Source organism: Natrix helvetica (genome assembly GCF_964273705.1).
Source record: "Natrix helvetica genome assembly, chromosome: Z".
In the NCBI taxonomy this organism is placed as follows: domain Eukaryota; kingdom Metazoa; phylum Chordata; class Lepidosauria; order Squamata; family Natricidae; genus Natrix; species Natrix helvetica.
The window spans coordinates 95,734,370-95,756,921 of NC_138554.1; the positions used below are offsets into that span (position 1 = coordinate 95,734,370).

The window sequence follows — 22,552 nt, forward strand, 5'->3', positions numbered from 1 at the left end:
AAACCAACAGAACTATGCAGTGCTTCAGTGCACATGGTGACACTCAAGGAGCAACTTGTCAGCAACAACCTCTGTGTCTTTTGTGAATTCTAAGCATGATCCTGAGAAACTATATAGTTTATAGTTTATTTAATTTATATGTTTGGTATAGAAAAGAGCTTTCAAACGGTTTCATGGGATACGCAGTTTCCACAAGATTCCATAAGATGGGATTCCTTGAGACACAAATGGAGAAAAAATGTACTGGAACTCAGCTAGGTTTTTTTTAAATCATTAAAGCTTTACATCTTAATCAGAAGATTCTGTGATATATTTTGTAACCACAAGATTCTACTTTGATGCCTGAAATGTTTTTTTAATCCCCAAAAGCTTGTATTTCTTTAGGAGTTCAAGGCAGCATATCCATGTATTCATTTCATCAATTTTTTCCTGTCCAATATTTAATAAATTATGTTCAACTAATCAGCTCAACAATACTTGGTGGTCTTTAGGGCTGAAGGTTTTAACTGGATTTCCCTATTCCTAATGTACCACTCTAACCATGGTGAGACACAATGGCGCAGTAATTAAAATGCAGTACTGCAAGCTACTTCTACTGATCATTGGCTGCCAGAAGTTTGGCAGTTCGGGTCTAACCGGCTCAAGGTTGACTCAGCCTTCCATCCCTTCCGAAGTCAGTAAAATGAGGACTCAGCTTGTTGGGGCAATATGATAACTGTAAAATTGCTTAGAGAAAGCTGTAAAGCACTGTGAAGTGGTATATAAGTGTAAGTTTGAAATCTAATGCATATGAGTCATCCTTAAATAGTACTCTAGTTTAATCAACACAAAATCATGGTAGTTCCCAGTTCAGATTGAATTATTTGTGGTTTGAGTTCAGGATGCCAAAAATGAAGGCAATCAAAGACTGAATGTACAGGGGCACATTTATTCATATTGTTTGAACATATTGTGACAGTAGTTTGGATTCTGACTTAATCAGGTTTAATAATTAACTTTGTATCTTTGATGGATTTCTTTTCCCTATGCACAAACTTTAATGCATCTTCAGCAACAAACAAGCACAATGTTGCTTTTATATAACTAAGGTACTTTTCCTATTTTTGAATTTGTGATTGTCCTTATTATTTTATGGGATATTGAATTAAACTTGTAGTATATGTTTAGACAGTCTAAAGCTTTGACCTGAATATTTTTACATCAGCATAATAGAGGGTATGATAGTGTATATTCCATAAATATGGAATGTTTTATTTTGGAGCAAACATCCATTTCAAATAACTTTGGTTAATTGGTGAATTAGAAAAAAAATGACACTAACAACATTTTTTAAAATTTAAAATGTCATTTTAATAAATTTCAACTGCCAATGAGGGAATTCTTTTAGAGTGCTGCGGTAACTTTATGTGTTTACATCTCTGAATAAATATGCAGAATTAAAATATATGAATTGTAAATTTTGACTTAATTTTTCTAGCTGATCATTGTCCTTGGAATATATTTGTAAATTTAAATTATTCTGAAAATATTAAGAAATTGGGTAGTAAATTGCAAAGTTGATCTGAAAGGTCAAATTAGGTTTCCACTTTTCCCTAAAAAAGGAAACACTTATTCAATCCTGGATAAATTGACTGATGTCACCTTTTTAAAAACATTATAGACCATGGGTGTCAAACTTGCATTGTCACAGTAGCACCACGTGACGAATCAGGACTTTCCCCTCCCCCTTCGTTAAACTGGATGTGGGTGTGGCCGGCGCATGACACATTCCAACCCACTGGCTGTGAGTTTGACAGCCCTGTGATAGACTTTAAGTCCTGTTATTGCATTTGCTTTATTATTTAAGCTGTAAGTTTGGAAACCTTTGCAATTGGGAATTGCTCCATCTTTCATTGTATAAAAAGATGTTTCTTTTTAAAGTTATATGCTGTAAGGAATACTTAAAAGGATATTTTGGAAATGTTACATCAAAATGATTAAACTCAAGCTGTGGACTGTAAAAAATTACAGCTTTACAGGCCACATGCCTGCCTACCCTTCAATCACTGTCAAAGTGATAATTTCTGCAATAATATGTTTCTTTTATTGTAGGATTCTAAACACCAAGTGCTGTTTAAACATTAAACTGAATTGTTTCTGTTAGCGTTGCACTCACTGTGTCATACATCAGACCACTACAATCTCTTGTGGAATGTAAAATTCTGTCATGAATCATGGCTTGTGTATTGGAAATTACTGTAATTTTGATTGGAAATTACAGGGCTCTTGAAATGTTTCTAATTATGATAGAATGTTAACCATGACTTCAAACCTGTATGCCTTTTTGGTATTTCTACTTTAAAAAGAAGGTTATACAGTGCACATTAAGAAGAAATATCTGTTGTCAGCATCTCTTCAAATTACCTATCCTTAATATTTCTGCTTTACTAAAATTTATTAGTTACTAAATTGTATACTATATTGCACTGATACTAAAATTTTGTGCTCCATGAGTTCCACCTGCAGTCACATATTTGATTTCATATTATGTATAAGTATATAAGTATAATCTTTATTGTCATTGTACTTAAATACAATGAAATTGGTTTTAACCTCACTGGTGCAAAATTATAACAGAAATGAAAAAACAAAAAAAAGAAAAAACCTAGCGTGTGCATGGAGTGATTGTGGTTGTATTTAAAAGTCTCACAGCCCAAGGATAGAAACTATCTCTAAACCTGTTTGTTCGGCTGGCTATACTTTGATGTCTTCTGCCTGATGGTAGAGTGCAAAGAGACACTGACCAGGGTGTGAATCATCTCTGAGTATCTTCCTTATCTGCTAAAGCAGTGAGATCTGGCGATGTCATCCAGTGTCAGAGGACAACCAATGGTTTCTTGTGCCAAAATGATCACTCTCTCTGGTGCCTTCCTGTCCGCAGCTGTTAAACCAGCATACCATACTGTAATACAAAATGTGAGGACACTTTCTATGGTGGACCGATAGAAAGAGGTCATCAGCTGTTGTTCCACCTGATTTTTTTGTAGGACTCTAAGGCAATGAAGTCTCTGTTGGGCCTTTCCAATCACCAGAGATGTGTTGTTTTTCCAGGTGAGATCTTGACTAATAAGCACTCCCAAGAATTTAAAAGAGGAAACCCTCTCCACACAGCCCCCCTCGATATACAGTGGGGCAGGTTCCTCTCTGTGCTTCCGGAAATCTAGCATCATCTCCTTTGTCTTACTAGTATTTAGATATAAGTTGTTTCTTGAGCATCATGCGGATATCTTTTGGACTTTTTCCCTGTATGTTGATTCTTGCATTTATTATACATTGTAATAAATGCATTGTATTTATTATACATTTATCATTCATGGTGGCATAGTGGTTAGAGTGCAGTACTGCAGGCTACTTCTGTTGACTGCCGGCTGCTTGCAATTTGCTTGTTCAAATCTCACTGACTCAAGGTTGACTCAGCCTTCCATCCTTCCGAGGTGGATAAAATGAGGACCCAAATTGTTTGGGGACAATATGCTGGCTCTGTAAACACTTAGAAATGGCTGTAAAGCACTGTGAAGCAGTATATAAGTCTAAGTGCTATTGCTATTATTTATTTATTAGGTTTTTATTTCCTTTATTATTTTTATAAATAACTCAAGGTAGCAAATTCAAGGCATCTTCTGTTAATTGGTTTTTAAAAATTATTTAAAAGAAAGTTAAAGCACTAAAAATCCCTCTTAAAGTGGCAACTGAAATTAACAGCCCTCCATTCATTACTACCAATAACATAGTGTAAGTATGCATTTTAAAAATAATATTTAAGCTATCATCATTATTAGTAACAACTACTTAAAAACAATCTGTTGCCTCAAGTAAAAAATGTATTTTCATAGGAATAATTACCTTTGATTTATAATTTAGAGATACTGTACTGTATTTATTCGAGTATAACGCGCAAAATTTTATACCCAAAAAAGAAGTCAAAGTTTGGATGCGCGTTATAAACGAGGGCTGGGCTGGGGTGGCAGTGGCGAATTGTAAATTGTAAATTTCCGGACTGCAGCCTCGATCCTGGCCTCAGGCGGCGCCGCGCCATGCTCAATAGTCGCAACTCAGCTGCCTGCTGCCTTTCCCCTCCTTTGTCTCCCTGCCGCTGCTGCCGCCGTTTAAACCAAGGAATCGTCGCTTGTTCTACCCACAGAAGGTCCAGCATAGAAGCGAAGCCGAAAGAGATCCTTGCGAGGCTCTGCAGGCTTCCTCAGAGTAAGGAAGGCAACAGCTCCCCTCACCCCCCAGAAAGCAGCGGGGCTCGTCGCGATGAAAAAGGCAGCCCTGATGCCGAGGAGAGCCTTGCAAGGAGGCGGAAAGGAAAAGCCCGAAAAGGCCCCAAAAGAAGCGGGGGGAGCTTCGCCCGCCTGGTGGGCAGCCATCGAGGCGTTTTCAAAGGCGGCGCCTGGGAGAGATGAGGCGGCGCTCCGGCGGTCCTTTTGCCAGGGTTCGGCGGCAGCAGTAGCGCTCTGACTATTGCCGCCGCTGCTGCCGCCGAACGCTGGCAACAGGCGCGCACAGGCTGCCCACCAGGCGGGCGAAGCTCCCCCCGCTTCTTTTGGTGCCTTTTCGGGCTTTTCCTTTCCGCCTCTTTGCAAGGCTCTCCTCTGCATCAGGGCTGCCTTTTTCATCGCGACGAGCCCCGCTGCTTTCTGGGGGGTGAGGGGAGCTGTTGCCTTCCTTACTCCGAGGAAGCCTGCAGAGCCTCGCAAGGATCTCTTTCGGCTCCGCTTCTATGCTGGACCTTTAGCCTGCTCTTCCTCTTCTCTATACAGCAATCGCCTACTCATTACAATGCCTCCCGCGAGTTTGGTCTTATTTTGTCTTGACTAGAGCAAAAGCTGGCGCGCCTCCGCCCCCTTCCCGCCCCGCCGGCGGCAATAGTCATTACTATTACAATGCTTGGTGTGAAACAAAATTTTATACCGATTTTTAATTGAAAATTAGGGGGTGCGCGTTATACACGTGTGTGCGTTATACTCGAATAAATACGGTATATGATTTGTGTTATATGGATACCCACTTAAGTAATAGCTGCATTTAACTCTTCCCTATTTTGAGATCCCTGAAAAATCAGGTTATTTTTTTAAAATAAAAAATTGTTTTTATTAAAAAAGTTTCTTCCGAAGAAAAAAATATTATATTCCTTTGAGTTTTCAGCACAAACAATACTTTTGTTCATAGACAGCACTTAAAACTTTAATTTTTGTGTTCATATGCCCATATAAAATATATGTTGCCATTTTATGGTGACTACTTCAAGCATTCACATTGTCTTCCATATATATTGTGGCATGGAAGTTTCTTATTTGCAAAGCTAAACCTTCTCTCCAGTAGTGGACATAGATGGATGCTAAATAGAATCAGAAGTCACAAGGCAAGTTTATGCAAGTGTGGAATAGAGTCTTGCTTTCATTAATAAAAGTCATATCAGTGCTTTCATTAACAAAAGCTATTACTGATCATTTGAGCAGCATAAGTCATAAATACAAACACAAAATCACATTGTGTTTAGCTAATGCTATGGTGTTGCTTACATTATAAAGATATATATTACCTGGTATGATGTTAATGATATCTTTAAGTTTCTATGATGATCTATTCATCTTGACCTATCACATTAGACAATTGTTAAAAAAATAGATTGTTTGGCATAACTTTGTTATACACCTATTACTTTGGTGTTAATATATTACAATAAAATCTGTGTTTAAAACCATCATTTTAAACTATTTTTCATTCCTTTAATCTAAGGGAATTTTAAGAAATAAGCACAAAAGAAATTTTCTATTGTTTATTTCTACTTTATTGTAAGCAGTTAAATTATTTAAAAAATCAAAATTTTGGAAGTGAAGAGCTTTTCTATATTTTTCCCTCTGATCTAATTGACACATAACAGTTGAACTGGGACTTCTTTTTCCTATACCTCTGTTTTTGTTTTTGGGTTTTTTTCTTGAGCTGGGCTAGAACCATCCATTTAGTTTTTGAGAATGCCCTTGAAATCTGTATGTATTTCAGTTTTTATAAACAATATACTGCTAAATGCTAGTCATTTGCTTGCAGCATTATACTTTTTTTGGTATTTTTTTAATTAAAAGAAAAATATATAATAAAATTAAATTAAATACAAATGCTCAAGAGCACCTAAGAATGTATTGCAGTTCTTTTGATACCTGTAAAGATTATATTCAGTTCCAGGATTTTGTACACAGAGATATATATAAGAGAGAGGGTCTGATACAAATAATACATTTTTTGTAATTATCAACAAGACATTGTGACTTTATCATGGCTTCAAACATGAAAATGTATATGCTGCTATAACAAACTGTTTATTACAATATTATCATATTCAGTACCTGATAAATGTTAAAAACAGCACAACATACAATGCTAGCATTTTGTTGGCACTTTTCTTTGTGGCTTGCATTTGCTGAACAAAATATAAATTGTGGGATCCTTGGTGCAATGTGAGCTTAGTGATTTTCATTCAAGCTGTGCGTAAATTGTAAAGCACTGTGAAGCAGTATGTAAGTCTCTAAGAGCTATTTCTGTTGCTGTTTCCTTACCAAACTAGGTAACATAATCAGTGCAGTTATTAATGATGTTAGCTTGTTTCATAATGAAACATCTGAAAGAAAACCACCATGCTCAGAGAGTACTAAGACTCTCACAGTTCAACCCAGAGCTACAAATATTTTATCAGAATAGAAAGTGTAATTCAATAAAGACTTACATTGTATATGCAATACTTAGTGGTTCCATGAGTGTTTTAAATTGTGACACTTCATTAGAAACATTCAATATTTTTTCTTTTTATAGAGCTTCTTTGTAAAAACATGGTTAAATAGCTTTTTTCAAACATTTACCCCCCTTACATAATTGTTGGAGAATGTAATTGTCCTGATTTATTTTTCTGCCCATTTTTTCTCCTGATTCAAAGAGTTACACATATGCTTAGAGACATTGAAAGTATATTCTTATACATTTCTTTTCTTGATTCCCATCAATGATTCATATATATCAAAGTAGAATATACATTCTCATGCTAACATTTTTTTCTGATCATACTCCCACTTCAGGCTTTTCAGTTCATAACCCAGGCTTCAATATTCAGGGTTGAAAGTAATTTTGAGATATTTGGAATTAAATGTATCCTTAGTCTGTGGGAGGTCATGGCCAAGCAGAAATTTGCTTTGAGCACTGTGTGATGGTAGCAGAAATAAATATGTCCAAGTTAGTATATGTGCCCCCAAAGTGCATGATATTTTTTCCTATGTCCATTAACCTTACTTGCTGTAATACTAATAACCTCAATGATTAATGTAATAATAGAGAAAACAAGTCATTATTGAAATTAAAACTATTAACAGTACAAGAATTGGGTCTCAGATATTTCATACCATTCTTAGTACTCCAAAGTAAAATAACATAAGCAATGCGATTCCCTGGTCAGCTAGCCTAACAGGATTAATTAAGATATATAACTGCATAGTAAGTAGGTAGTTGATCTGCCTTTTTGACCTTAGAATAAGAAAATAGTCTGAATTATGAAATAGTGAGATAAACAGGAAGGCAGATTTAAGCTACCATTCATCTTTTGATTTTGGAACACATCAGAGCTGTGCAGGAATTAGGAAAAAAAAACTCTAGTGAATGAATCTAGATTGAGATCTAACATGTTTATTTGCATGTAAATAAAAAACAGATGGTGCACTATTCCTTGATTTGCAGACCCTGGGTGGTGTAAGTTAGCATACATTTTGGGAGATGCTTTGCTAATATAATGGGACAATATCAAGATTTTGGAGGTCACAGTTTTCTATTGTGTTATATTCTACCTTTCACACACACACACACACACACATGTATTGCCTATTTATCTACTCATGTTTGCATGCACTGCTCCGTTAGCAAGAGGTGGGACAAGTAATGGGAGCTCACTTCAATGCATGGTGCTCGAGTCTCGAACTCGGACTGTCATCTTTCCAACTCACAAGCCAGCGTTCTTAACCACTGAGCCATCATCCTTTACTATAGAGCAATAAAGATTTTCACAAGTCCAGTCTCTCAGTAACTTCATGATATTAAAACAAACTGCAAATTAAAAAAAAAAATTCCCATGAGAAAAGAGAAAGAGAGAGAGATTAAACCATAATGTGTAATGTTTGGTATTCTGAATAGGTCTTTGGTCCGAAACAACATTACTTTTTATTTTATTTTTCTATTAAGGAAGCATGTCCTTTCATCTTTACTTTTTATATATCATTTAAATATAGTGAAGCAATATTAATAGAATACAAGATGCTTCATTCATTAAGACATTGATTGTGCCTTGTATCTCTGTCTTATAATACCTCATGATGAAATGAGCTCACAGAAATTCACAATGATATACCTAGCGGTTCTGCAACTCCTCAGGCTGCAGTGTTGCCTCAGTACCTCTGTTTCAAAAAATCAGATCATAGGCTGCATGCTGTCATATAATAAGGTGTCTGATCCTTATTACCAGTTTGTTGATGCACAGACTCCTTCAAATTGACCATTGCAACACATGGTTTCCCCTGAAACTAGCTGTGATAATTAGTGTGGCTCTAATGAGACAGAATGTCACTGATCTTGTGCTGAACTGTTGAGTATCGACGCTACGCATGGCAACTGTCATAGCTTGCCATCTGTGACAGAGCCTGGCATATTCTGTTAGCAAGGTAGAGCATGCTCAGTGAGTTGATTCAAAACAAATGGTTTCTTGCCTGATCAGAAAGAGCTGTAGTATGGTAAATGAGATGATATTTTTATATTTCCTGTTTCTGTTGTGCTAAATCAGTCACAAAAAATGCTAACTAATCTATTTCAATTTACAATTAGAAAAATATTTACAGATGTTGTTTCACATTTTTGCTGTTTGTAAGGCAACAGTTCAGTTGCTTATTTTCATTTTTAAGTAAAAGGATTAAGTAGACAAAAATTATGTAATAAGATTGAAAAGTCACATTTTCTTTTTATTATTGAACCAGATAATCCATACTGAATTCTTGATCTAAAAGAATAATTTTCTTTCTTGGAGAAAGATCATCTATTTTGTTTTTTTATATACATGCAGATATACATGCAGTGTGTGTGTGTGTGTGTGTTTGTGTGTGTTTGTGTGTGTGTGTGTGTGTGTTTCTACCCCTTCCCCAAAGAGATAGCCAACATAGAGATTCCAAATAAGCAGGAAATTACCACTGTGATATATACCAAATGTATCTAAGTGCCAACAAAACGGAAAGATTATTTCTGACAGAGGAGCCTATGCTTATTGGCTGGTGTTGTTCTTAACTGAAATCACTGGTCACAAAATTTGTAGAAGTGGAAGTCCAGCACCGTTTATCATTCCACGATGCTTTGTTGCTTTTTATTTCCTCTTCCTCTGGCAGACCACACAGGGCTTGTTCTGAAGAACATTTTCACTAATCTGATCAGGCAGCCAAATACGCCGGGAAAACTGCTTTAATGATCCCACTAATTACCTCAAGTCAATATGAACTGTATTATTAGACTGAGGGAAAATATTCCATTAGGTCTCCCCCTTGGGAGTTTCTCCGCTTTGTGATGTCACTGAAGCCTTCGGCCTCTTGCTTGTAATTAATTTTATTTACACACGCAGGCACGCACAAGGTCACACCTGCACAACCAGAGCTGGCCAGGGAGCTAGTAGCACTCAGCCTTAATCAGATCTGTCATAATTACCATTCTGCATGTTTCTGACACACGCTGTGAAATATTTCAATTTAACTGCCGCTACCAGCACAACCAGATGTAGTGCAAGTGTGGCTGCATTGGAAATATTATTCCTCAGGATAAACTCTCTCCTCCTTTTTTCCTCCGACCCCCCTCTCCCTTTTAACAGCTAATGTGGCACAGAAGCTGATGTATCCTGTAAATCTTGAATGCAGTGCTAGATTGATAACAGCAGATTAGACAGTTTAACCACAAACAGCTTGTTCATTTTTCACAAATGAAAACCACATGTGGTGCAACTAAAATTCCAAGCCTCTTTTCAATGATAGTTCTTTTTCTAGTTCCTTTGTTATTTGAGGTGTATTTTTTGCCACATAGGTTGTAAAATCATGACTTACACACATAGAAAACAATTGTTATCCAAGCTTCTCAAATTATTTCTTGGTAACTACATTTCATTAAACCTGTAATACAAAGTCAGTCAGCCAGCTAACCAGGGGCAAAGCAAAATATTAATGAGATACTATTTTGTGTGTGTTATCACCTGAACCTACTTTTAGAAAATATCCTGCAGGATCATTTTTTTAAAAAAAGCTCATCAGGTTGCAACTATATTTCTTATTTGCAAAGATATAGCTTCTCAAAGGCTTGGAGAACAACCCCCCCCCCCCAGTGAATTTTTACTGAAATAAAATGAAGATTGATGATACATCCTTTGCATTTTAGGGAACTCATACAAAACTGTAAGTTTTGTGATTCAAAAAGATAAAAACTCAAGATACAAGTTATCAGCTTACATAATGTTCACAATGATTTCTACAACCTATTGCTTCATGCTGCATAGCTGCATTATATAATATACCCCAAGATTTTATATTGCTTTCTATTCTAAAAGGTAAAACTCTACCATGTTTCCTAAATGTTTATGAATTAAATATGAAAGCATGAAAAATCTTATATTATTGAATTCTTTTAAAAAAACTTAAACAGTTATTAAATTAATATAGTATTTTCATTGTTATACTTTAAAAAAAATATTTCATAGGGTTTATATCTTTTTCTACTTGACATGAAGCCAGTCTAAATAGTTTTCCTTCTCTCAGTTTTTCCCATAACAGTATTAAGCTGAGAGAGAATCTCAAAATCAAAAGTGAGTTTCCATGACAGAGAGTGAACTTGAACCTGGGTGTTTCCAATTGAAGTTCAGCACCTTAGCAACACATTTCAGGTAATCCTTGACTTACAACTGTAATTGAGCCCAGAATTACAGTTGTAAATCGTGCTTGTCATTAAGCAGGTCATTATGTGTTGTGCTCAATTTTACAACTTTTTTTGTGGTAATAGTTAAGTTAAAGCAACCTTCTTTTTTGGGTCCCTCATAACTTTGAATGGTCACTAACTGACTAGTCATAAATTGAGAAATCTCTATAGTATATTGTAGTAGGTTAATGATTGTTTTACAGTTGAATAGTAAATAAGCTCTTGCTTTTTATACTCTGTGTGTGTGTGCGCATGCACGCATGTGCATGTCGGTGCATGTTATGTGTGTGTAAATATATATGTGTGTGTGTATACACATACACACACATACATACTTGTGTGTGTACGTGTGTGTGTGTGTGTGTGTGTGTATGTAACAACAGAACAACAAAGTTGGAAGGGACCCTGGAGGTCTTCTAGTCCTACCCCTTGCTCAGGCAGGAAACCCTATACTATTTCAGACAAATGGTTATTCAATCTCTTTTTAAAAATTTCTAATGTAGCATTCACAACTTCTGGAGACCAGTTGTTCCACTGATTAATTGTTCTAATTGTCAGAAAATAAACGGCCCAGAAGCTCATGTCCACTTGACTGTCACTGTTTATGACAGCTTTCATTGATATGAGGAAAAAGCACTTCATATATTCCCTGCGATTTTCTCTCCTCACACATTGCTCTGTTTTGTTCTCCCGCACTCAATATTAAATCAACTAGCCAATCAGAGAGGAGTGAAGAGTCCTTCCTGGTAATAAACAGAAATTCTTCTCCTTCTCAGCCAACAACAAATTCTTTACCCAGCCTGCCAAAAGCCTAATGGCCAACTTGTTGACTCTTCTGTCATAAGCTATGAAAGATGGAATAAGAACAATCCAGACAAGAAAGACCTTCTGAGAAAAGAAAGACCTTCTGTTTTTCTTGGTTCCTTTTTTCTTCTGTACATCTGTTACCAAGTTAGTTGAGAAAGAAGAAAGCAATTTCCCAGTAACAGAATGTGAGCTGGTCTAGCTTAGTCTTTCCCTTCTCTGTAGTAGCCCTTACCTAAGATGAGGGTGAAACTTTTGCAACACCTGCGTTAACTTCATAGGGTAGGGTAGGGTGGAGAGGGGAGGGGAGGGCAATGGAATGGAATAGAATAGAATAAATAGAATAGAATAGAATAGAATAGAATAATAGAATAGAATAACTGTATGTATATAAAATGCCTGCATTACTTGTTTGGAATCTTTCAGTAAAGAAACAAAACTTCAGTGAAGTCAAAAATAACTTTGGAGGATAAGATATGATAACTATATTATATAAGCAATATCAGAGAATTTTATTCTCACATTCTGTTTTCACGAAAGGTTATTGCTGGAATACTATTTGTTTGGGTACTCCTTGTGAATTTTTCCTAGGCATTCTGTTGGCTACAAGACACTACAGAATACTAATCCTGGGGCATATGCAAACTAGCAAGGTATCTGAAAGACCCAACTTTCTCTAAGATCAGAACAGCATTTTTAGAGCTAGATTTAACAGGCTCCCATCAACACTCTTGCAAAGCAGGTATAACAAAACATCATAGCAAAGTGAATATGTACATGTGGTAATAAGAAGGTTGAAACATCTTATGTTTGATTACAATGTATGATTATACAGGAATATTAGATCAATATACATCCTTCGCCTAACAGATATCTAAGGACACCAGACAATATTTTACATGAACTTCTGCAGACTTAAATCCTGCCATCACCTATGCAGTAGCTAAGGTTTTGCTGCTGCAATGAAAATAAGGCAAAACTGATTATAGGAGTCCTATTTTCACTAATAACACATTTAGTTATTTTAATAATGTTTGGAGGATATATATTTTGGTGTGTAGTCTTGGATTGGATTTATTGGATTTAAATATTGTATTTAGTAGTGAATATATGATATTGTTGTAATAATATAATAGGGATGTTACCCTGTATACAAGTACCCTGTATTTGATTTACTTAAACTAGTCAATATACAATTGTGTTCATTTGCCTTACTCTGATTCTATTGGTTACCCTTTTATTCATTGTTATTTGCTTTATGTTGCTGGTCATTGATCTAATAAATATTACACAGAGAACAGTGATTCAGCCCTTTCATCTGATTCGTACTTATGAATAAAAGTTATTTATGGGATTATTTAAAATAAAAATGTAGATACTTTTACAGGGTTTGTTACTTTGTTGGTTTGTTCTGATAATACAGAGCCAAAAAATACAGATCTGCTACTTTAGCAGTGCAAGTACGTGTTAGAACTTGCAAACTTTTCAAAGGCATTCTTATCCATTCTATTTGGATACTTACAGGTGAAACTCGAAAAATTAGAAAATCGTGCAAAAGTTCATTTATTTCAGTAATGCAACTTAAAAGGTAAAACTAATATATGAGATAACTCATTACATGTAAAACAAGATAGTTCAAGCCGTGATTTGTCATAATTGTGATGATTATGGCGTACAGCTCATGAAAACCCCAAATCCACCATCTCAGAAAATTAGAATATTACATGCAATCAATAAAACAAGGATTGTACATAGAACAATATCAGACCTCTGAAAAGTATAAGCATGCATATGTTCTCAGTACTTGGTTTGGACCCCTTTTGCAGCAATTACTGCCTCAATGTAGCGTGGCACTGCTGAGGTATTATGGAAGACCAGGATGCTTCAATAGCGGCCTTAAGTTCTTCTGCATTGTTCGGTCTCATGTCTCTCATCTTTCTCTTGGCAATGCCCCATAGATTCTCTATAGGGTTCAGGTCAGGCAAGTTTGCTTACCAATCAAGCACAGTAATCCCACAGTCATTGAACCAGGTTTTAGTGCTTTTGGCAGTATGGGCAGCTGGAAAATGAAGTCAGCATCCCCATAAAGCTCATTTGCAGAAGGAAACATGAAGTGCTCCAAAATCTCCTGGTAGACAGCTGCGTTGACCCTGGTCTTAATGAAGCACAGTGGTCCAAAGTCCTGTTGCTCAGTGGTCCAAAGTCTTCTTTTCTGATGACAGTAATTTTTGCATCTCATTTGGAAACCAAGGACCCAGAGTATGGAGGAAGAATGGAGAGGCCAATCAAGAAAAAAGCACTAAAGGAATTACCAGTTGCTTAGGGCCAATGTTCCAGGTTGATATATTTTTTTTAGCAATTATTATTCCCACAATTTCTCTTTGTGCAGAGAAATTGTTAGCAGAATTCAGTGCATTCCTGAAAACTGAAGTCAGTTGAACAAATTAAAAATAAATTGCATCAGTTTTAACAATGCACTAAGAACACATGCAAAAATAACTAATAAAATCTTGTGACAGATATATAACCGAATATATAGATCACTAGAGCCAGGAAATTCCATCATCAAAAGACTAATTAAGCTTTGGAATTTTGCAATAATTAGTGAAGTTATAGTTAATAAGCAGAAGTAATAGGTGATCAGAAGAAAGGTAATAATTTTATTCCAAAGAAACCGATTAGTTGATAACTATGATAATGTAAGTATTATTGTTGTATGTTTAAAACATGTCAATAAAAGTTACAATTATAGCTGGATGCTATAGGAGGAACTTCTATTTTATCAAGAACTAATTGAAATTAAAGTGAATTGTGGTTGATTACATGCATAAAAGAAATTTGTTTTTCATAATAATTTACATGAGGAAAAATGTTTCCTGTTTTATGATATGAATTACAACATGTAATTTTACATTCAGGCCTGAATTTATGAATTGACAGATGATTTATCTTATTTAATTTTAAGAACCTTTTTTACTAGTATATTTTTGCCTATAATTGCAATTTGTATTATAATAGTTAATAATAATAATAATAATAATAATAATAATAACAACAACAACAACAACAACAACAACAACAACAATAATAATAATAATAATAATAGACAGAATAAAGTTGGAAAGAAGGAATTAAGGTCAGGATATGAGTTTGAGTACCCATGGTTAATCATTTTGTTTTTATTACATAAGGATGCAAGTTTCAATACATTGTATTACAACAAATAATATATTGTAATAGGTAATGATTTTAATTAAGAATTTATGAATGGCATTTATTCTACTGGATAAGAATTTCATGAAACCTACAGTAAGTGAAAATAAAATAAGACAAAGTAAGTGTAGCATTATTTAGGGACAATTTTATTTTGCATTAATGCTCACATTTTCCAATAATTTAATAAAATTGGAAAAGTTGGAAAAATTGGAAAATACATATTTCATCTATAAAAGGTATCAGTAATTCCATACATTTTCATACTAAATTATGATGGAAAGAATATTAGATTTGTCTTTGTACCCCTGCCTTCAGCAGACGAATTTCAAAATTTTTGTATGTTTTGGTACCATTTGGTAGAGCTAAAGACCAGTTCGGAAAAACTTCTGAAATTCTTTCCAACCTGTTTATCAGCAGTATCTTTTATTTGTTTCTTTGGTTTTTTTAGATTTTTTTTAATCCTGTCTTTATTGTTTTGTAATTAACTCAAAGCAATGAACATATATAATATTATTCTTCCTATCTATGACATGAGTTGACCTGAGACACGGTGGCTGGCCTAAAGTCTACTAGTCAGCTTTTATGCCTAAGGCAGCACTAAAACTCACATACTTCTTAGTTTTCTGTATATTCTACTTCTTCTGAAGTTGTGTGTGCATGTACAGCTGTACTTTCTTAACGGGAGTAATCAGGCTGTGTGCATATATTTTGCTTGCGTGTGTGGGTAGGTGGATATGTATGGCCTTTGTGCATGTCTTTCTGCACTCACCTCAGTGTTGTGACCTGCCAGGGGCCTGCAGAGCTGGCAGTAGACTTGGACAGTGAGGAAGTTGGGGAGGAACATGAGCCAATCCTGAAGTCTGGGGAAGGCTCTGATGAGTGTTCTGCGTTGGAGACAGAGATGGGGCCAATTAAGGAACGGGGCGACTTGGGAGTAAAGGTACAAGTGGATGCTGAATGGCCACTCCCATAGGGAATAAATAGGAGCAAAAGGGAAGTGGTATTTGCAGGAGACAATTAGTTCGTTTATTAGTGTGAAAATTTGCTTATCTGAGTTGTGCCTCACAGAGACTCCAAGTATTTCATTATACAGCATTGTGCCTGAAAGCTATCGGCCTGGCAACTATTCAAGGATTAATAAGGTCTGTTGTTGAAATTCACACTTCAAAGGCTTATTGCTGGGACTTTTCTGTATGTGAATGCTAGAAATTCACATTAGTCAAATAAAAATGGTTTTTTTTCAGGACAAGGAGTCTGTTTTGTGATTTTGTGAAGCCTAGGTCAGAACACTCCAGGTGTGCACTGACAACAATAGAGTGGCTGAAAGTCTAATCAGCAGTATTCTAAATAACTATCACTCCCATAGTAGTTGGTGACTTTTTTCAAGATTGTACTTCCCCAGAACAATTATTGGCTTTTCTGATCACACTAAATATGATTTTATATTCAGAGGTCTTGTTGATTGAAAGTATTCCAGTCCTCTACAGAATTTCTTTCTACCATTCCTCTGATAAAATAAAATTTGGAAAATGGAAAAAATGGTATGTTATTAATGCTATATTTACACTTAAGTAAACTTTATTTATATAATATTCTAGGCACAGTTAACTGAAATAAAACTCCATTAAGCTTAAAACTTGAGAAAATATATGCAGGATTTTGTTATTAGACAAAAATATTTTTCTGAAAAGCATTAATTGGTTAAATTAATAAATTTAATAAAATATTTTATTTTGTTATCCTAATAACAAAATCCTGCATATATTTTCTCAGATGTTTTATGCTCAATGAAGCCTAGAATATTGTATAAATTTTAAGTTTATCCTAAATGTATATATAGCATAAATAATATACTATTTTTTCATTTCCCAAATTTTATTTTAAATGAAATAAAATTTTGGTCAAATATTAATCAAATTTGATATTTGATCTATCTTGAATCAAAAGGAACTTTTGGGGACCACATGTTATTTTTAATAATCAAATGACTTGATTAATAGTGCATATTTGTTTAAACAAAGTTAGTTATTATTGTAATGCTAATGTAAAAATATTCATATTTTGCAATGTGAGGAATCTGAGTAGGAATAGGGCTTGTTAAAAAGGTTCTTTGTGTAGTTGACCTTCCCAGTTCAGTTATGTGCATTCTTTGCAGTTAAATTTAAGATATGTCCATAACAAAACTGTCTTTTATTTCAAGGTTTGCAAATACATCCCTTTGTTCAATGTATAAATCTCAGACAAATGAAATTAAGCTGATGTTTTATATTTGAGTAAACAGTTAGTGGTTCAGATGTATATGCATGTCAGTCAATGTACTGTTTTAGGACGGTTTTCAGCCTCTCCTTCCTTTGTTGCGCCATTCCCAACTCCAGCCTTGTCTCGGGCCTTGGCCCACATGTTGCCCCTCCTGTGGCCTCAAACTACTGCCCTCTAGGGCCAAAGCAATGCCACGGTAAGGCAAATGGCTGCTGGAGGGAAGGGCGCAGGAGCGGTTTGGGAACGAACCAGATGGTTCTTCTTACCTGTAAGAAGTGCCATCTGGAAAGTGCTGCAGCAGAGATCTTCCATCTACTTCCATCCCTTGCCAAACTTCAGTCACTCGTGGAGACGCTCTCCTGGTCGGCAACTGCTTCTCTTGCTAGGGGAAAGAGTGTCTCTCCTGGTCGGCAACTGCTTCTCTTGCTGGGAGAAAGAGTGCCTCTCCTGGTCGGCAACTGCTTCTCTTGCTGGGAGAAAGAGTGTCTCTTGTGCAATTTAGCAGCTGTGACCCACCACTTTCCTCTAAATCTCATCCGGAAAGTGCTGTGGCACAGAGAACTAGTATTCAACATGGCTGCTGCTTCTCTGTGCTGCACACTTTCTGGATGGGACTTAGAATAAAGTGGTGGCTCACAGCTGCTAAATTGCACAAGAGACAATTTCTTTCCAGCAAGAGCAGTGGTGGAGAGAAGCAGCCACTGCCCCAGAGAGCAGATATGGAGCAAAGCAGGCCCCGAAAGGCCGCTCAGTCAACCCTTGCCACATGGCGGAAGATCTGTGTGTGCGTATGCGCAGATACCATGTGTATGTGCATGCACAAGCACTCACATTTTTGGTGAACTGGTTGTTAAGTGGGTTGAATCCCACCACTGCCTTAACTATATTACATTTCCTTTTCATCCTGTAGCATTGTTGCTGAATTTTATCTACATCTGATCATTGAGCATATTAAAAAAATTGATTTGATTTGAAACCAAATAAACATGGAATGCACTGGGAGCAATGCAATGACAAACTTTAATCCTTTTTGAAATGCCTAAACAAAGCTTCTCTGTTTTATTTGTACTTTTATGACCTCCATCAAATCTTCATACAATTTTGTTCCTATATTTTTTTTTCCAATGCAGCTACCCTCTCTTCTTCCCCTTCCCCATTCCATCTCCATTTTTTATTTCTTCACTATTGTTTTGCTGTTTCTCCAGATAGGATGGAAAGGAATGTTATGTGAATATATTTTATGTATGAAAGAGTGGGCTGTGTATATAAAAATATACCTGGTGCAACCAGATACAGGATAAATTAATTTTATAAATAGGACATGTTATTTTACAAGCAGTTATTTTTAATTGGTTGTTATTAGAGCACATTAATATTAAACATTTTTTGTTCTTAATTTGGCTTTCTTTGAAGTATGGCTTCTACAATATGAGTGGGGATACATATAACATACATACAACTAAATAAATATGTTATAACGACACATTTATTGGGTATACTAGCATAAGTTTCAGCTGATCCTATGGGGAAGATATATATGATACATGGTTTTTGTCTGCAGTATGTGTATGCTCTTTGGAGGTTGATCTTAAATTGTTTTCCTTTGAAATAGATGCAGTTCTTGTATTAAGTTGAATATAAACTGCTAAAGCTTTGGGTGCAATTTTTAGAGATCTCAAGAGTTACTTAAGATGTAATAATTTCTGGCATTTCTATAACACTTTCAAATACCCCAAATATTTCATGTACAATATATCTAATTATATCCTTGTATCAAAATAAAAAGGGAACATTGTTTCACGTATCAAAGAATGGGTATATGGATATTTCCTATGCCCAGCATTTATAGGAAGCTCAGTTTCAAATTGAATAGTTGCTGATTAATACTTGTGACATTACAGTTTGTAAAATTTTACTCTGTTCTTAATGTACCTAGAAGTATTAGCTGTACTTCAAAACATATGCATCAGCTAAGTTGCAAAAAAGTAGAAATAGATATATAATACTGAAATATAAGCAGGATGCTGGGGATATTTTGATGGGAAGAATATTTAAAACATTTCATTTTTCCAATCAGGGCAAAGAATGGACAGTTGGCACAGAGGTTTAAATCTGCAAATTCAGTAATTTTTGCTGGTTTTGCAACATTTTTGTGTATTTGTAGTTGTAATCAGGAAAGAGCAAGTGGAACAAATGCTGCAAATGTATGCAAATGAGAGGGAAAGAAAGATTATGCAAATAAAATGGTATCTAATATAAGGGAATAGATAATTTAGGCAAACAATAGCTCAAATTTAGATAATTGGAATACAGCAAAAACTAGAAATCTCAAGTTTGACTTGTTTTTTTTAATCTTACTGGAACAAAAACACGAAGTTGGAATAAAGCTAATTATGATTTTTTTAGAGATATATTTTATATAACTGCTTTAAATATACTTACACATTTTCTTCCATTCAATCAAGTCCGATTCTTAGGGAAGTGGTTTTTCACCGTCTCCTTTCTAGGACTGAGTGAAGGTAGCTGGCCCAAGGTCCTCTAGCTGACTTTGTGCCTGAAGTGGGACTAGAAGTCAGTTTCCTGTTTCTAACCCCATGCTTTAACCACTGCACCAAACTGGCTCTCTACCCAGTATTATTCTATGTTATTTATTTCTACATATTGTTTATAGAATCTGATCTACAGATCATATTATAAGATCACCCTTGCCCAAATATTGGTGAACCTAACATTTATGTTATAGTACACTGCAACAATTGTAAATATGAATCAATTGCCAAACATATGAAGAACGGTTGCAGGAACTGGGTATGTTTAGCTTAAGAGAAAGAAGGACTAGGGGAGACATGATAGCATTGTTCCAATATCTCAGGGGTTGCCACAAAGAAGAGGGAGTCAAACTATTCTCCAAGGCACCTGAGGGTAGAACAAGAAGCAATGGGTGGAAACTAATCAAGGAGAGAAGCAACTTAGAACTGAGGAGAAATTTCCTGACAGTTAGAACAATTAATCAGTGGAACAGCTTGCCTCCAGAAGTTGTGAATGCCCCAACACTGGAAGTCTTTAAGAAGATGTTGGATAGCTATTTGTCTGAAACGGTATAGGGTTTCCTGCCTAGGCAGGGGGTTGGACTAGAAGACCTCCAAGGTCCTTTCCAACTCTACTATTGTATTGTATTGTAAGTGCTAGAATTGTGGTCATGTGACTGCAGAGCTAGTAACAGGGTCCTAACTTCGAGGACAGGTTGTACATTACTTTTCTGAGGCCATTGTAAATTTTAACCTTTGATAAACAGTGGTCATAACTTGAGGACTATTTATGTTATCATGTTTGCTTAATTCCTGATGAGTTTTTACACACCCATCTGTGGCAGACAAGACCTTTCCTATCTGTTCATACATATTGACAGCACATTTAAATGGTCCTTTTTAGAAGACACATATTTTTCATTAAGTTGGGATAAACTATTCGTTTTATTTAGATATCTATTAAACATCCTGTGTCCCCATTATCTGTACAAAAATACATTCAGAATGTCAGCTTTTTTTCTTATTGCCCACATCTTGGATTCTTCATTTGTAGAAGGAGTAAAGGAACAATATGGTATTGCAGTTATTTTGATCAAGCCAAAATTTATCCTCTTTCAAGAGGAATGGTGATTTACCTAACGAAAAGTAGCACTGGGCCAATTCTTGGGAGACTCATAGTTATATTGCTAAAGCCAGGTACTCTATTGAGTAGGGCCACAGCCATCAATGTGTTTAATTGAAGCAGCTCCTTGTTTGAAGAAGCTATAACAGAACTGCTTGAACAACAATAACAACAATGTTAAAATTTCCTCCAGAAACGGAGCTACAATGTGATAGTACCGTAGTGACTATTTCAAACACATTCTGATAATCCATATATGTATGCTGGAAAGGTCACTATTATGTTTCGGAATTCTCCATTTATAAGAACAAACTTTAACTGGATGGCCATAGAAACATATTGTTTATGGAAATACTCAGCAATGAAGAAAGTCAATATGGAGAGTCTTTCTTGGAATGTAGGTTTTTTTCTCTGAAAAAAATGTATGCTCTATGAGATACACATGAATTGCATATAATTCTGTTCATATCTACTCAAAAGTAAACTCCATTGAGTTCAGTGCAACTTAGTTGAAATGGGACATATGTGCCATCTTTATATTACCGGATTCCAACTATCAGGATATCTGACTGATTGTTAAGTTAGTTGGCTTTGATGGCAATTATAGCCTAGAAACATTTGGAGGGGAAGAAATCCATAATATAAGAGGATTTGATCCTGAAGGTTCAGGGTTATACATCTAATATATCTCAAAATTATCTGTTAGGCCTGAGCAGGTAATTTGATGAGATACTTTGGAAATGTAGAGACACTCAAGAGTATTTTCCAAAGTCTGCATGATGGACTTTCTGATATTTGGGCTTTAGGGGAGGATGAAGAACTGTTAATGCCAGAGATCCAGATGGCTGCTTTGAATGTATTGCACATCCTAGTTTTATAGGGGAAAAGTTTACAGTTAAATATTAAAAGCAGAAATGTTTATTATTCTTTTCAGCTAGCATGTATTATTTCATTATAAAGAAGTCTGTAGTAATGGAGATTGTTTTAAGCTCTGTAATATTTAAAGGGTTAATATGAGAGATAAAGAGAGAGAAAATCAAGGCAAACATTTTTATTTCTGGACATGGGGAAGGTGGTTCTGATTAAATTACAAGTTTATTAGAATGAGATATAAGACAGTACATCTTTTCTTGCCCTCAGCTTTAATGCCTTTAATCAAATAATGACCTTCTGGAAATAGTTAATTTTAAGCATTTGGAAAGATCAATACCACTTTGCCACCAAAAAATGGCCCCAATGATGTGAAATTTGATGTATTTAAAGTATCCTTTTAACCTAGTAAATAATTTAAAATGCTTTCAGTAATCTTTTGCCACTATTATATCTCATTGTTCAAAGTATGACCAATCCTTTGATCTTGGAGATTGAAGTCCAAAGCAAGTTCAATGAATCTGCTTTCCTTATATATGTATGTAATCTCTAGAAGATTAATTATTAGAGAAGAAAGTGTGTGTGTGTGTATGTGTGTGTGTGTGTGTGTGTTTATCTGTGTATGTATAAATGGTAGGTAGGTAGGTAGGTAGGTAGGTAGGTAGGTAGGTAGGTAGATAGATAGATAGATAGATAGATAGATAGATAGATAGATAGATAGATAGATAGATAGATATTAGAC

The 22,552-nt window shown here is 35.4% G+C and overlaps 1 protein-coding gene across 9 annotated transcripts in view; it reads left to right on the forward strand.

Moving 5' to 3' along the window:
• The window catches only part of SATB1 (SATB homeobox 1), a 111,648-nt gene that overhangs the window by 75,587 nt on the left and 13,509 nt on the right, over positions 1–22,552 (forward strand). The window lies entirely within an intron of this gene.